The 15,972-nt window shown below is 27.2% G+C and overlaps 4 non-coding genes across 4 annotated transcripts; all 4 read left to right on the top strand.

Annotated features, from left to right (window-relative positions):
• Window positions 1-339: 339 nt before the first annotated feature.
• Trnap-ggg lies at window positions 340-412 on the top strand. Its single transcript has one exon. It is a non-coding gene; the product is annotated as a tRNA-Pro (tRNA).
• A 772-nt stretch (window positions 413-1,184) lies between these two features.
• Window positions 1,185-1,257, top strand: Trnap-ggg. Its single transcript has one exon. It is a non-coding gene; the product is annotated as a tRNA-Pro (tRNA).
• Window positions 1,258-2,035: 778 nt separating this feature from the next.
• Window positions 2,036-2,108, top strand: Trnap-ggg. Its single transcript has one exon. It is a non-coding gene; the product is annotated as a tRNA-Pro (tRNA).
• A 773-nt stretch (window positions 2,109-2,881) lies between these two features.
• Window positions 2,882-2,954, top strand: Trnap-ggg. Its single transcript has one exon. It is a non-coding gene; the product is annotated as a tRNA-Pro (tRNA).
• Window positions 2,955-15,972: the final 13,018 nt, after the last annotated feature.

Below are 15,972 nucleotides of genomic sequence, written 5' to 3'. Positions count from 1 at the left end.
GTTGTACACTTAAATATCATAAAAAAAATATACATGCACAATTTGATTGACAGATAAGTTCGTGGAGATTCTACTATTATTACTTATATGATATATTTCTAAATATTGTTATAAAAATTGAGTTTAGGTGGAAGAATATATGTAGATTTATTTTTTATTATATTTTTAATCATATATTTATATATATAATTAGATAAATTTTAAATATACTATTAGGCTGATCTATACGTCCGATACTTTTTATTAGTTACTGCTAAAAATATAAACAAAATAATACTGATTTATTGAAAAATCTAATAAATCATATTATATACGATATTATACATTGTTTGTAAATATGTCTTCATAGCTCAGGTGGTAGAGCGCTCGATTGGGAAGCGAAAGGTCCTGGGTTCGAGTCCCAGTCTAGACAATTAAATTCCAAATTATTAATAGTTCCATTTTATCACGGCACGTACGTTATATATGAGAAACACAGTTTCGTTCGTTGCTTATACATTAATAACAGTTTAGTTAGTGTATAACTGCAAGTTCGTTGAATATTGTGTATTTATGTATAGCGTTGGTCCAGTGTAAGAATGGGATTGTTCGATAATTTGGACTAAAAGTTGTTCTTAGGTAGCTCAGATGGACAGAGCATTCGCCCAAAAATAAAGCGAGTGAAGACCATTTTTTTTTCTTTTATAGAATTTCATCTCTAACTCACAACTTCTGAGTCTAAACAATTGCAAATTTCTCTCCTATATCCTATAACCACATTATATGATATTAAACTGGAACATTTATGTTTTATCTAAAAATTCATATATACAAATAAATATATATTTAATTATTATTATATTTTTAGTTGTACACTTAAATATCATAAAAAAAAATATACATGCACAATTTGATTGACAGATAAGTTCGTGGAGATTCTACTATTATTACTTATATGATATATTTCTAAATATTGTTATAAAAATTGAGTTTAGGTGGAAGAATATATGTAGATTTATTTTTTATTATATTTTTAATCATATTTATATATATAATTAGATAAATTTTAAATATACTATTAGGCTGATCTATACGTCCGATACTTTTTATTAGTTACTGCTAAAAATATAAACAAAATAATACTGATTTATTGAAAAATCTAATAAATCATATTATATACGATATTATACATTGTTTGTAAATATGTCTTCATAGCTCAGGTGGTAGAGCGCTCGATTGGGAAGCGAAAGGTCCTGGGTTCGAGTCCCAGTCTAGACAATTAAATTCCAAATTATTAATAGTTCCATTTTATCACTGGCACGTACGTTATATATGAGAAACACAGTTTCGTTCGTTGCTTATACATTAATAACAGTTTAGTTAGTGTATAACTGCAAGTTCGTTGAATATTGTGTATTTATGTATAGCGTTGGTCCAGTGTAAGAATGGGATTGTTCGATAATTTGGACTAAAAGTTGTTCTTAGGTAGCTCAGATGGACACAGAGCATTCGCCCAAAAATAAAGCGAGTGAAGACCATTTTTTTTTCTTTTATAGAATTTCATCTCTAACTCTAACAACTTCTGAGTCTAAACAATTGCAAATTTCTCTCCTATATCCTATAACCACATTATATGATATTAAACTGGAACATTTATGTTTTATCTAAAAATTCATATATACAAATAAATATATATTTAATTATTATTATATTTTTAGTTGTACACTTAAATATCATAAAAAAAAATATACATGCACAATTTGATTGACAGATAAGTTCGTGGAGATTCTACTATTATTACTTATATGATATATTTCTAAATATTGTTATAAAAATTGAGTTTAGGTGGAAGAATATATGTAGATTTATTTTTTATTATATTTTTAATCATATATTTATATATATATTAGATAAATTTTAAATATACTATTAGGCTGATCTATACGTCCGATACTTTTTATTAGTTACTGCTAAAAATATAAACAAAATAATACTGATTTATTGAAAAATCTAATAAATCATATTATATACGATATTATACATTGTTTGTAAATATGTCTTCATAGCTCAGGTGGTAGAGCGCTCGATTGGGAAGCGAAAGGTCCTGGGTTCGAGTCCCAGTCTAGACAATTAAATTCCAAATTATTAATAGTTCCATTTTATCACTGGCACGTACGTTATATATGAGAAACACAGTTTCGTTCGTTGCTTATACATTAATAACAGTTTAGTTAGTGTATAACTGCAAGTTCGTTGAATATTGTGTATTTATGTATAGCGTTGGTCCAGTGTAAGAATGGGATTGTTCGATAATTTGGACTAAAAGTTGTTCTTAGGTAGCTCAGATGGACAGAGCATTCGCCCAAAAATAAAGCGAGTGAAGACCATTTTTTTTCTTTTATAGAATTTCATCTCTAACTCACAACTTCTGAGTCTAAACAATTGCAAATTTCTCTCCTATATCCTATAACCACATTATATGATATTAAACTGGAACATTTATGTTTTATCTAAAAATTCATATATACAAATAAATATATATTTAATTATTATTATATTTTTAGTTGTACACTTAAATATCATAAAAAAAAATATACATGCACAATTTGATTGACAGATAAGTTCGTGGAGATTCTACTATTATTACTTATATGATATATTTCTAAATATTGTTATAAAAATTGAGTTTAGGTGGAAGAATATATGTAGATTTATTTTTTATTATATTTTTAATCATATATTATATATATAATTAGATAAATTTTAAATATACTATTAGGCTGATCTATACGTCCGATACTTTTTATTAGTTACTGCTAAAAATATAAACAAAATAATACTGATTTATTGAAAAATCTAATAAATCATATTATATACGATATTATACATTGTTTGTAAATATGTCTTCATAGCTCAGGTGGTAGAGCGCTCGATTGGGAAGCGAAAGGTCCTGGGTTCGAGTCCCAGTCTAGACAATTAAATTCCAAATTATTAATAGTTCCATTTTTGCACTGGTACTAACGTTATATATGAGAAACACAGTTTCGTTCGTTGCTTATACATTAATAACAGTTTAGTTAGTGTATAACTGCAAGTTCGTTGAATATTGTGTATTTATGTATAGCGTTGGTCCAGGGTAAGAATGGGATTGTTCGATAATTTGGACTAAAAGTTGTTCTTAGGTAGCTCAGATGGACAGAGCATTCGCCCGAAAATAAAGCGAGTGAAGACCATTTTTTTTTTAACTATTTGCTTTGCGATTACTAAAGTTATTATGCAACGGTAGGATAGGAATTAATAGTTGAATATGTGACTGTCTTGGAATATCAAATGCTGTTGATTCCAGAAAGACAATAAAACAGGGTCTGTAAAAAGATAATAAACAGTGCTGATATGGTGTTGAGGACAGTTCTTCAAAACCAAAAAGAGGAAAGTAATAACGACATATTTAAAAAATATTTTATAAATAGTCTTTTTCTAGACTAACATATTTCGTTTTTTCTAACTGTATAAATGTGCTTTTAGATATATTCATTTATCATTAAGTACAATGAAAATATATAAAATATAATTTATTTAAATAAATTATCTTGTAAATTTTTTTATTATAGTTTATTTATATTTTACAATATTAAAAATGAATCATGTATTATTATTGAAGCAACTGATACATATATAATATAACTTTTTCTCGTGTTTTTTGCAGAAACAAATACCGAGTATTTCAAAATAGTGTATCTTGAAATTACTAGTTCTTAAAAAATTATATTTTTTTTATAGCAAAAATACTACTTTTTCTTAAGATTAATATATATTTCTGCATTAGAAACAAATAAAAAAGATATTGAAAAAGAGTGATACACCCTGTATATCTACTATAATACATCGTTTGTATTCAACAATGAAATATGTAAAAATAATTTATTAAATACTAATTAAAAAAAACAGCTGGAATGTTATAAACACAACTTTCTACAATCTTATTAAAAACGTAAAAAATATCAGGGTCTTTGATTTTTAAAAAAGTAATTTTAATTATAAAATTCCTTGGTCATTATGTCTTCCGATTCGAAAGATGCAATCTCATCCTAAAAGTAATTATTTCTGTAATATCAAAAACAATGAAAATAATTTAAACAAATGAGGGATCCTAAATATTTACCATAAAACATTCTTTGTATTCAGAAATATAAAAAAATCTGTTAAGTATTTTAAAATAAAATATAAGCCACGGTAAAACGCCGTTAACATAACTTTTTCTTTTTTTATTTACAAAAATAATATAAACATCTTTGTTCATGGAAATGATCTTGAATAGAATTATAATTTCTCCGATTTTATCTACATTATTTACAAAATAATATATACATCTGTATTATTAAAACTAATGAAAATATTGTAAATATTTGCTACGCTCTATATATTTAATATTAGTCAATGTTTATATTTTCGTATAAATAATAACAATAAAAATGAACAATAATGAAGTACTATTTAAGAAATTAAAACATATTTGGAAACTTGTGTATGAATAATTTTGTAACTCCCTGTAAATAAATACTAACTTAACCATTTTCATTATACACAAATTATATATATAATGATTATAATAATATGATCACATTATCACTAATATTAACATAGTGACAGGAAAATCCGTCAGGAGACGCCTCTCAAAGTCACACGACTCGACATTATAAAATATAATTATGAGATTACTAACTATATATCTACGTTGTCGTAGGTAATGCCTGTTCGTAGCCCCTAGACAACAACGAATTCGTCAACCGACGACTAGGAGAGGCTAATAAAGTTAAAACTAGGAAATGAGAGCAAGCAATTCGTCAATTAGGAAATAATTGCGATGGCAACGTCGAACATTGTTGCCAAAGATAGAAACCTCTTCGATAGGAAAGAAAAGATCGACATTCTGCCATCTACCGTCTGATAGCTCGGTTCAGTCAAAACCACGCGAACTTATTATCATTGTTCACCTAAACGTTATATGTGTCTATAGTTATGAAAGTGGTTTAAGTCATACATTTCTTGTTTCGTGATATTTAAAGGATTACATTTGGATATTAAATGAATTTTATATAATATTGAAATAACACAAAAACTATCTAACGGTTCATTTTTGACAATATCGTGAAAATTACATTGAATTATTATAATTTAGTTGAAAATAATGTGATGTAAAGTAACTAATAAACTTATTTTTTTTTTATTTTGACACTTTCATAATTATGGGCACATATTAATTGTTAGATGTATTATCGTCAAGTTGTTTGTCATTAGAGTCTTTATCAATCTATTTTCAATCAATTTTCGATTTCTATTCGTATTATTATTATTTAATTTTGTTAATTTACATTACATTACATTACATTACATATATATATATATTCAAATTTAATTTCGATTATTATATATTTGATTATATTATTAATTGTAAATACTTCAACTTATTACTTTCTGTTATACCAATTCTATTATATTATTTTTCTATATTATTTATGTTTGACAAAGAACTCGACAAATAATACAAGTATATTTTACTTTGTTATATTAAAACAGTGTATTATAGAATCAGTGGTCAGTGTTTTCTGCACCAGTCACGTAAGTTACGTCCTTGAATTTTTGTTATCTTTATTTTATTGAAATTTCGCAATACATTGGATCACTCAACTCCTATATTTGTCTCACTTTCCTTCTGTTAGTCGAAATTACTCATAGATTGGGTATTTTTATTCATATATTTGTTAGGGAAATCCTAACCGGCGCCAAACAATTCATTTTTATCTTAATTAATAAATCTAATATTGTCTTAAACTCAAAGCCCTGACCCAGGCCTGGCCAGATGAAGGATTCATTCTTTTAGTCTTAAAATAAGTAATTCTTGTCTCAAAATATACATTTCAACTGATTAGGATATCTTTTATTATTAATATTTTTATTAGAAATGACTTTTCTCTAATCTTGAATTTCGATTAAGGGGAGAAATACGTGTGGAGGCTTCAAAAAATTTAATTTTTTTTTTTTTATAAATCGCTTGTAAAATTATTATAAAATATAGTCATCAAATTTCAAGTCAAAAATCCAAGCCGTTCAAAAGTTATAAACGAATAAGTGAGCGGCCGTCGTTCAAGTGTCGGAACGCGTGGCATGTAATACGGAACGGTCGAGCTTTTTTCAAACGCGTTTTTCTCAAAACGACTTTTTTCGGATTTGTGTACACTCTAGCTTACAAAGTTTTTAACCAATCATTTTGAAATTTGGAATATAGTTTCTTTATATAATTACGCTCTATTTGAACCTAAATCATAAGCGATATCTTTGTTTAAAGTATTTTTTTTATAATGAACAATATATGAAAAAATAGTAAAAAATCATGCTTTATGTTCACACCACTCTAAAAAATACAAATGTTCGTTTTTTCTAGGAAAATGAGGTTCAAATAGAAGATACACATATAAGAAAAGTAATTTTTCTTTGTAATTGATTTCTGATCAAAATTGTGGCTTCCAAGATGTACACAAACTGCTCAGTCGGATAGAAACCTAAAATGCGTGAAAGCTTATATCTCCGCTAGTTTTCGAGATAAATCTTGAAAAATTTCGAAATATGTTCTCAAATATATGTGTAAAATGACCTTATGATATTAATAAATGACACAAATTTTTAATACGTTAAAAAAATTCATGAAAATTACATAATGAAAACATCGTTTTACACGTATTTCCCCCCTTAATCGAATGAAGATTTTTAGTATCGCAATAAATGTTAAATTCAAAGTCACGTTAAATCCTTTGTATATACAAACGTTGACTCCTTAGGGTTATAAGGGGTCGATCTATCTCGTAAATCCGAGTGTCCGAGAATTTCCAGAGAAGCTGTTTACTCGAGCATGCATATGTATGCGCTTACTGCGTGTACGACGGTACTGTTAAACAACAAATAGAAAATAACTGCCAATTAACGTTGCTACCTTAGAAAAAAAAAAAAACTCGATTACACGTATATTATAATATATGTATATACTCTTACGTTGAAGCATACAGGGTGTCCAAAAAAATTACGATCAAATATTACGTATTTACTGAGATTAAATAGATGTAAGAAGTTCGTATAAACAAATATCCGAAATATGTAAACATTTATAAATTTATTTAGCTAAATTCCTGTTAAAAATCGTTGTATAGAATCGTATACGTGTACTATAATTTGAAATGACTCATTGTCAGTTGGCCATCTATGTCATTTGATTTAATGCGAAAGAGTTGATTTATAAAAATACGATTGAAACTGAAGATGAACTTTGGTATTATATTTAAAATGCATTTACTATTATTTCTAATACAGTTGGAATATTTTTAAGAGTTCTGCAATTACTTATTCGTCCAATGGAAGTCTGCTTTCTTAGAGTGGGAGGAATTTTAGAATAATTTTTATAGCTATAAGAATAAATCATATTGATTTTTTATAGAATATATCTTTTGCATAAAGCATTTTCAGAAATAAATTTATATAAACATTTTTTCCATTTTTTTTATTTCAGTAATACGTAGTATAAATTTTGTCCTAACTTTTGAAGGCAACTTGCACGTACGAGTAAATAGTACGAAAAATTTTATTTAATTAGATCATTTTTAATATCCTCAATGATCACAATTTTTGTTATGATAGAAATTAGATAATATCGTTCAAAGAAATAAATTCAAAGATACATAAATTTTATATTTTTTCAAAGTAATTTTTTTAAATCGTCGAAATCATTGATGTTTTTTAATTAATACAGTATACTTTTTTTCATTCGAAGAACTTAAAATTTTGTAATGAAAAGACTTTGAGATGACCTTGAAAGCAAAATTACATATTTAAACGATTTAAAAGAAATATTTCAATATTACATGTTCACTTCTAAAATATAGATTGATGTTATCTGATGTTATATAAATCGTAGTTAACGTTCGAAATGATGTTTTTTTCGTATCAACATGTTTCCTAACAGTATATAACAACTGTGTTAACACTATAGTAAGACGTACAATCAGAGATTGCAATGCTCGTTTGAAAGTATTTGCTCAGATTGCAGTACATGTCATAATAACACGTTGTATTATATCTTGCACGGTAGTAAGTATGTAGATTATTCATGATAAGCATTATTTGTTATTTTACTTTTAAAAAAAAATGTGAAAAGAAATTTTTATTATATTTCTTTCTTCTTTTTATTATAATTAATTTATTTTTATTTGTACCATACATACGTTAAGCAACCATGATTTGAAAAATACTGTATACACCCTGTATACATTAAAGGTTCACGTAATATTAACTAATAGATAATAATTAATTTTGATTTAAATAAACACAGCACTGCATTTATTTTTTATTAATATAATTCGAATATCTTTTGCTAAAATAATTAAAGTTTTTTATAATAATTATATATAAAATATTGTCTTTTATGATATTACTTCATATTTATAATACGAAATATATTCGTAAATATATATGTATTATATGAAGGTCAACTATATAATATATACGTTCGTATATCTTAAGTATTAACCAATGTATAGTAATTTTGTTTAAATTGTTTGAATTGTATTAATTTATTGTTATTAAAATTTCAATATATTTTATTAAAATCTTTAACATATTTTTATTAACCAATTCTATATAAAATGTTGTCTTTTATAATACTAATTCATATTTATAATACGAAATATATTCCATTTTATATGGGGGGGGGGGGTTCAAATATATAACACATGTGTTCCTATTACTAAGTTAGTGACTCATCATTTGTTTTTCATACATTTATCCTTCTCTTGTATTTCCTAACATGAAATTAGGTTCTCTCTAGTGTATACCTATGAGAACTACAACAGCTGACGTTCGGTCAAAAGCTTTCGATAGTAATAGAGTGAAATATCCTGTTTACTTCGATGATAACGTTTAGGGAACATGCAAGATTGTTGAGTAGTCGTACGTGTACAAAAACCGTTAATGCTACTATAAAATTAACAACCCATAATTACTATAATACATCTGTTAAGTTTACAGATATTTGAGAAAAAACCGAAACTATTTTCTTTTGTTTTTCGTTACTATTTTTAATATCGTTAATATTACAATAACCAAAAAAAAAAGATAAATAAAATTTATTTTACAGATTTTTCAAAATTATCATTTCTTTCATTATAAAATATAACGATTAAAAAATAAATTATTTTATTTTCTATTATATATTTGTAATACTACTAATTTTATTACAAACAAAATAAAAATTATTTATTCGAATAATTATTATTTCAGTCATTGTAAAACAACATTGCGTATGTATTGTTTTCTTATTTGAATATAAATTTTATTCTTTATTATTTGAAGTATATATAATTTTTTATTATTAATTAAAAAACACTATTTTAACGTGTTAAAGTTAATTGTTGTATTATTAATTATAAATCGAGATAATTTGTGTTTTAATGATTTGAATAAAACTGTATGCTTGTGTGTGTCCTACTATTTTTTAGTATTTTTACTTTTTATATAATAAATAAAAGAAAAATATAACCTCAAAATAATATTGTTGTAATAATGTAATATATACTGTTTCAGTCATTTTAAAACAAGTGGTCGACAATCCATCGTTTAGACGAGAGTTAGAAGAACGGTGAGTTGTAAAAAATAATATAAACTTTAATAAAAATATGTAGCATACAAAAATGCAAGTATTAATTTGAGTATATTAATTATAAATAAGATCATACTTTAAAGTTTTATTACACGGAAATTTAGAATTCCTAGATGCATGCTAATGCAATCTATTTTTTTGTCTACATCTGATAAACCTATTCCCGAATTTATTGCACATGTTTTATTTATACACTATATAATAATAATTCTAAAAATCAACAATAATTTCAGTTCAAATTACTCGCATTATTTCTTCGATATTTTGATGATTAATATTTACATATAATATAAAGTGTAAAAATTAATTTGGTGCCTTTTAAAAATAAATAAATAAGTCTTACCATCTTCATTACTAATAGTTTTTATTTTAACTAATTTTCCAGCATTTCATAACTATAAATGAAAGTACTTAAACGTTATAAAATAGCCAGCTATTAGTTACATTCAAAATTAGAGTTATAAATAATTGAATATCATGCCACCGAATTAATTTTTAAATCTTATATATTACATAACCTATAAATTTTCTCTACACGTAAAAAGAACCATTCGTATTTTTGATTCACATATTTTTATTACACCCTATATATTATAATAATATTATTAACAACCTACAATCAATTTCGCCTCAAATTACTCGTATTGCTTTCTCGAGATCAAAATATTTTTATTTCTATTGTTTCTTTCATTTTATTTTAACCTCAGGCTTGTCAGATCATTTTCTACTCGCTCTGATTTATTTTTATGATCCACGTCCATATACAGAATGATTCACGATAAAGAGAACACCTGAATATCTCTGTTATTTGACTTGGTATAAAAAAAATACTTCTGAGAATGAAGTTATACTATTTTAAATGACAAATGTAATAATACTGATGATCATTTTCTAAAAAAAATTTCAAAAACACACACACACAAAGTAAACTTCATTTTTTTAAATGAAATATATAATAATATATATAATAAAATAAAATATATAATAAAATATATAATAAAATATATATATATATAGATGTTCTCTTTATCGTGAATCACCCTGTATATATACGTATATACAGATACATTCAATAAATATCTAACATACTTCGAACATCAAGAAATGTAGGTCTATAAAATTGACTTTTCTTTACTCGCATAACATTCGATTTTATTCATAAAATAGTTGCTAGAAAATTATTCCACCGGTCGAATAAAAACTGAGAACGTTCGATGTTTATTGATCCGGTTGGTAATAAATAAAAAAAAAAAAAGAACAATTATAGTCGGTTTAAAAATCGGTCAGTTCGAATCGGTAAACCGATTTTCTCGTTAGTTAGGTTTTCGTGTCTCCCAGTGAAAGTCCTTCTTCCGGTTGGCATATTTCTCAGTGATCATGCAGAAATCCGGTTCTTACGGTAATTGAAAAACCACCAACCGAAGCGAATATAACTAGCAAACGTAGAAACAGTGAACGCGCGCGAGCGCGCGCGCGCAGGTGCCTCGATCGCATATTCCAAACGATAAATAATTTATGAACAGTTTCATGTATGTTCGAGAAAATGTGAATGAATGAAATGTTTCTTACGTATTACAATTATATATCTGTGACGATGATTTAACCGAACAAACTATGCCACTCATTTTAGTTTTCTAATTCGATCTAACGATCGACCGGTTACGTTTAAAAGCCTTTGAGCGACAATTATAGTCACTGAAGTTCTCCAACAGTTAAATTTAAGTTTATTACTCTTGCTTGCTTGCTTGCTTGGTTGCTTGCGTTTGATAATTAACCTTTGAACTATGTACGATATACGATCTTGTAAGGTGAAGATTAACGCAAGATAGAAAATCGAAATATTGTACATGTACGACTGAGATTCATTAATGACGGATAAGAAACGTTTACTCCCTTTCAGTTGTCTGTCTTTCTTTTTTCAATTATCTTTTTGCTAGTCATTTTATATCAATTAGGTTATTAATGGATTTCATTTTTCGTCTCTTAACGTATATTATTATTGTTATTATTTTTTAATAATATGTTTTAATAAAAATATATTCCGTGTAGTTCAATGATGAAGATTTATGTCTTTCAGTTTATTGTCTTTATTTTTCAATTTAGTTTTTGTCAGTCATTTTGACTTTATCAAAGTGATTATTGATATTCATGTGAATTTAAATCATTATTTTTATTATACATTTTATTTAAAATATATCATGCATAGATTAATGGTGGATAGTATGTCTTATCAATTTTCTATGTTTCTTTTTCTACTCGTTTTCTTTGAATATTTCTTATTTTATTGTAAGATTATAAATTTTACGATTATTATTAATAATATAATTTATTAAATATTTATATTTTTTGTAGTGACACATAGCGAACGTTTGACTCTTCTAATTTTTTATATATTTTTATATATTTGATTCTATTGGTAATTGTGAGATTAAATTCTTAATGATTTTTAATTTTGATGTGAAATATATATATCAATATTTTTATTAAAAATAAAAGTGTACAGTTTTTAATATCGGATGATGATCATTTACATAAATCCGATATTACTTATCCAACTCAATAAAATAAAAATGGAATAAAAGCAACTAACGATTATGATCAAACCTTCCCCCTCCCATCCCTCACATATTTTTTCCTCTTACAACATTTTTCATCTTCCCAATCCTAATCATCAATCATATCTCAAATTGCAAAAGGGTTAGGGTAATTGACCGGGAGCAGATGTACGCGAAAAAGAAAAAAGAAATACAAGACACATCAAAAGGATGGAAAACAAAAGGCACCGATTTTCAATTTCACGGGTAAACAAAAGAGGGATACGCGATTTTTAAGACTCTCTTTCTCTTATTCCTGGTGTTACTCGGTGTTTACCATAAAAAAAAGTGTTTAAAAAGAATTTAAAAAAAAATCCTCCAACCAACCAACCAACCCCGTTCCTCCTTTACCTCAGGGAGAAAGACAGAAGGTAAAAAAAAGAAAGAGAAAGGGTGACGAAGGATAGCGCGTTCGAGCGGTGCTATCGTCGATCGGTCGCGCGAGTTTGTCGTTGAAACTGAAAAGTCTCTGTATGTGTGTATATATATATATATGTGTACATCTGTGTTCGTGTTTACGTGTTGGGTGTAGGTATAGGGAGATAACGACTTTGCCGGGTGCAGATCGCAACGTAGATTTATCTGACCCGACGAGCACCGACGTTGTTTCCCCATTGGTCCCTCCCCTCCCCCCTCCTTCTGCCACATCTCCCACCACCATCTCCCCCCACTCCTTCCACTTCTCATTCTTCTTTTTCTCCACCCCGTGTTGTGGTGGTAATCGCACGGCGGCGGTCCCTCACTGAATTCCGAATGCGATGAGGAGAAATGGTGTGGGCTGTTTGGGGTGTTTGGAGAATTGGCGGGAAGTGGAACGGGGAAAAGGGTGAAGGGGCTGGCTGGCTCAGCGGAAAAAGATGGAGAAGAAAAAGGGATAAAGGAGAGAATAAAGGAAATAAGGGGAAAGGATGGCCCGAAAACGATTCAGATCAGAATTCTTAACGCATTGTGAGAGATTTACGAATTCGTGGTAAATTCGGACACGTTTCGATTATTTCCTAAAGATTTGTTCCCTTTTTATGTTTTTCTTTTTCTTTTATTTAAGGTTGATTATGAATTCGTGGGATGTTAGGGTCAATTGGTAAGCGTGTATCTTGCTGATCGTTTGAATAAGCGTTTTGCTACCTTTTTTTTTTGTTTGTTTTTTCATGTTGTACGATTCCCAATAGATTTGTTTGCGATAAGACAAAGGTAAAGTGAAAATGAATTAAACATATTAACTTCTTGTGTGTATTGATATTATTATTTTTTATAATTATATTTTACAATCGTATATGCATGCGTGAAAATTTTGAAAATAATTTTCTGGTTCTGAAACTGTTTTTTATTTATTTATTCTATTTAAACTAAATTAAGTGTCATATTAGATATTTAGCTTTTATTAAAGAAATATAATTAAGTTATAAATTCATACTAGAAATACACTGAATCTATGCAAATTCAAGACGCGATGTAAATACCCAAATAATTCATATTTAAAAAGAAAAATTCGTAATTATTTAATTTCTAAACACTAAGTTGGAATAATTCCAACATTATATAGAATCCACTTAATTATAAATAAAAATAACACTATAAGAATGATCATAAAGATACAAAATCAAATTTCTCAATTTATGCAAATTAAAGAACCGATAAAAGTACCAAAATAATTTAAATAAAAAAAAAAGAAAAAGATTCTCTGATTAATTTAATTACTACAAAAATCACTGAAAAATTCCTACATTCTTTAAAATCCAACGAATTATAAATCAAATTGTAGATAACACCTTTTATAAAACTGTTAGAAAAAAAAAACATAAAAAATGAGATAAAAAGATGAAATATAAGATCTTAGAAATGATACAATATATATATAATATATTATCAAGTCTGTCCCATGTCACTTTCCTTTAGAAAGAACAAAACTCACCAAAGATTATGCCAACTCGTGAGTAGAATAATGAAACCGATGAGAGACGCGACAACGAAGAAAACTTTCGTTCGGATCTTTCGGCACGTGGCTTTGATACTTTGAGAACGATACGCGAGTAAACTACCTGATGCATCTTCTATCGTCTTTCATACCAATGGGGGGGGAAATTTTTTCTTCTTACTTTTCTAAAGAACACTTTATAGGTCGGCACGAAGTACAAACTCAAAGCTCCAATGTTCTCGATGCACTTTAAAATGTTCGAACTCATCGTTAATTCGAGTTCTTAGGAAAGAAGGAATACCGACTAACATTAACTATTTTCCCTTTAAACGTTACCGATCACCATGAAACTCAAGTTCACAGTCGTAACCAAAGAGAAATTAAAAACAAACCTGCCGGGGTTGTAAAAAGATTGACCAGCGTTTATAAATATTTTTTTTTGTTAAAAAATATTTTTCAAAAAGTAACCTTTTCTTTCAAAGTAGTTAAAGAGGTAACACTTTTAAACCTAAGTATTGGTTGCATCGTTGGAACAGGCGTCTCTACAAATGGAAGACATTTATTTTCTTTTATTCTCTCTCTCTCTCTCTTTCTCTTGTTCTTTCTGGTTGAATCGATACCTATAATTTCAGGATACCGCATATCCCATAAGTTGCTACTACTATAAGAACGTTGCTAGGTAAAATACTACGTGTAGAGTAGCTATAGTGTTCTTTCTGGTGTGCAGTATACCTTCCAGTTTCAGATCGAAACTTATTCAAGCAGGTAGTAGTAGGTCTGTCGGTCTGTCGGTTTCTCGGTCGGTTGGTTGGTTGTTTGATAGGTTGCCCCTGCGAAAATTACTTTGAAACGATAGCCGAGGTAGTCATCGTCGCTCATTTTCGTTTCTTACACGCGCGAACTAATATATGAAAATGTTCGATCTCCGCCTTTCTACGAGCCTTCTCTCTTAGGTTAGACTTCTGATTTCTACGAGCACGAACGTGAACTAAATCGCGATCTATTTCGTACCGATTTATATCGATCTCTGCGATCGTATATTTTGAATTTTTTTTTTATTTCATTTTATTCGTATCTTTTATACGACGATATTATGAAAGATAAATAGGAGAAATCTAGAAATTTTATTTTTTTTTAGATCTATAGTACTAAGAATGGTTGAATAAGCGAAAGTATAGTTTACATCATTTCTAGTTTTTTTTCTTTTTTTTTCTTTTTTTTATCATATATCAGATTTCTTACGAGAAGGTTGTATGACGATATATCTCGTATATTATTTGTAATTTATTGTTAATAATGTTTTTTCGTTAATTTTTGCTTCAATCAATTTTTTATATTGTTTTGTTATGAATAATAACGAAGATTTATATGTGGAAAAATATTAAATGATTAAAAATATACATTTTTTGTTATGTTATTTTTCATCTAGTAAGATATTTTACAATATATTACAATTTTTATCAACATCAGAATTACTCAGAATTTTAATTTCAGCATTTGTAGAAAAAAAATTCAAAATTCGTCAGTTTTATGGTCTTTTTTTTAATCTAATGTGATTATATGTATTTAAAACGAATATATGGTACGAAAAAATCTATTTTTTTTTAAATAAAATATTTAACATAATAATGATTATGAACTTTTTTTCAAACCATACATAACCTAAAAATATATATATATTCACTGTGTATGGTCAACAATAAAAGTTAAGTCAAATATCAAATTCGTAACTATTTTTTTCAATAAAATATTAAAAGTAGAGATCTATGTGCACTATACTT

This window comes from Polistes fuscatus, unplaced genomic scaffold (assembly GCF_010416935.1).
Source record: "Polistes fuscatus isolate 324 unplaced genomic scaffold, CU_Pfus_HIC Scaffold18, whole genome shotgun sequence".
NCBI lineage: Eukaryota > Metazoa > Arthropoda > Insecta > Hymenoptera > Vespidae > Polistes > Polistes fuscatus.
Note: the sequence above shows the minus strand (reverse complement) of the source record. Positions and strands in the feature narration are given on the sequence as shown.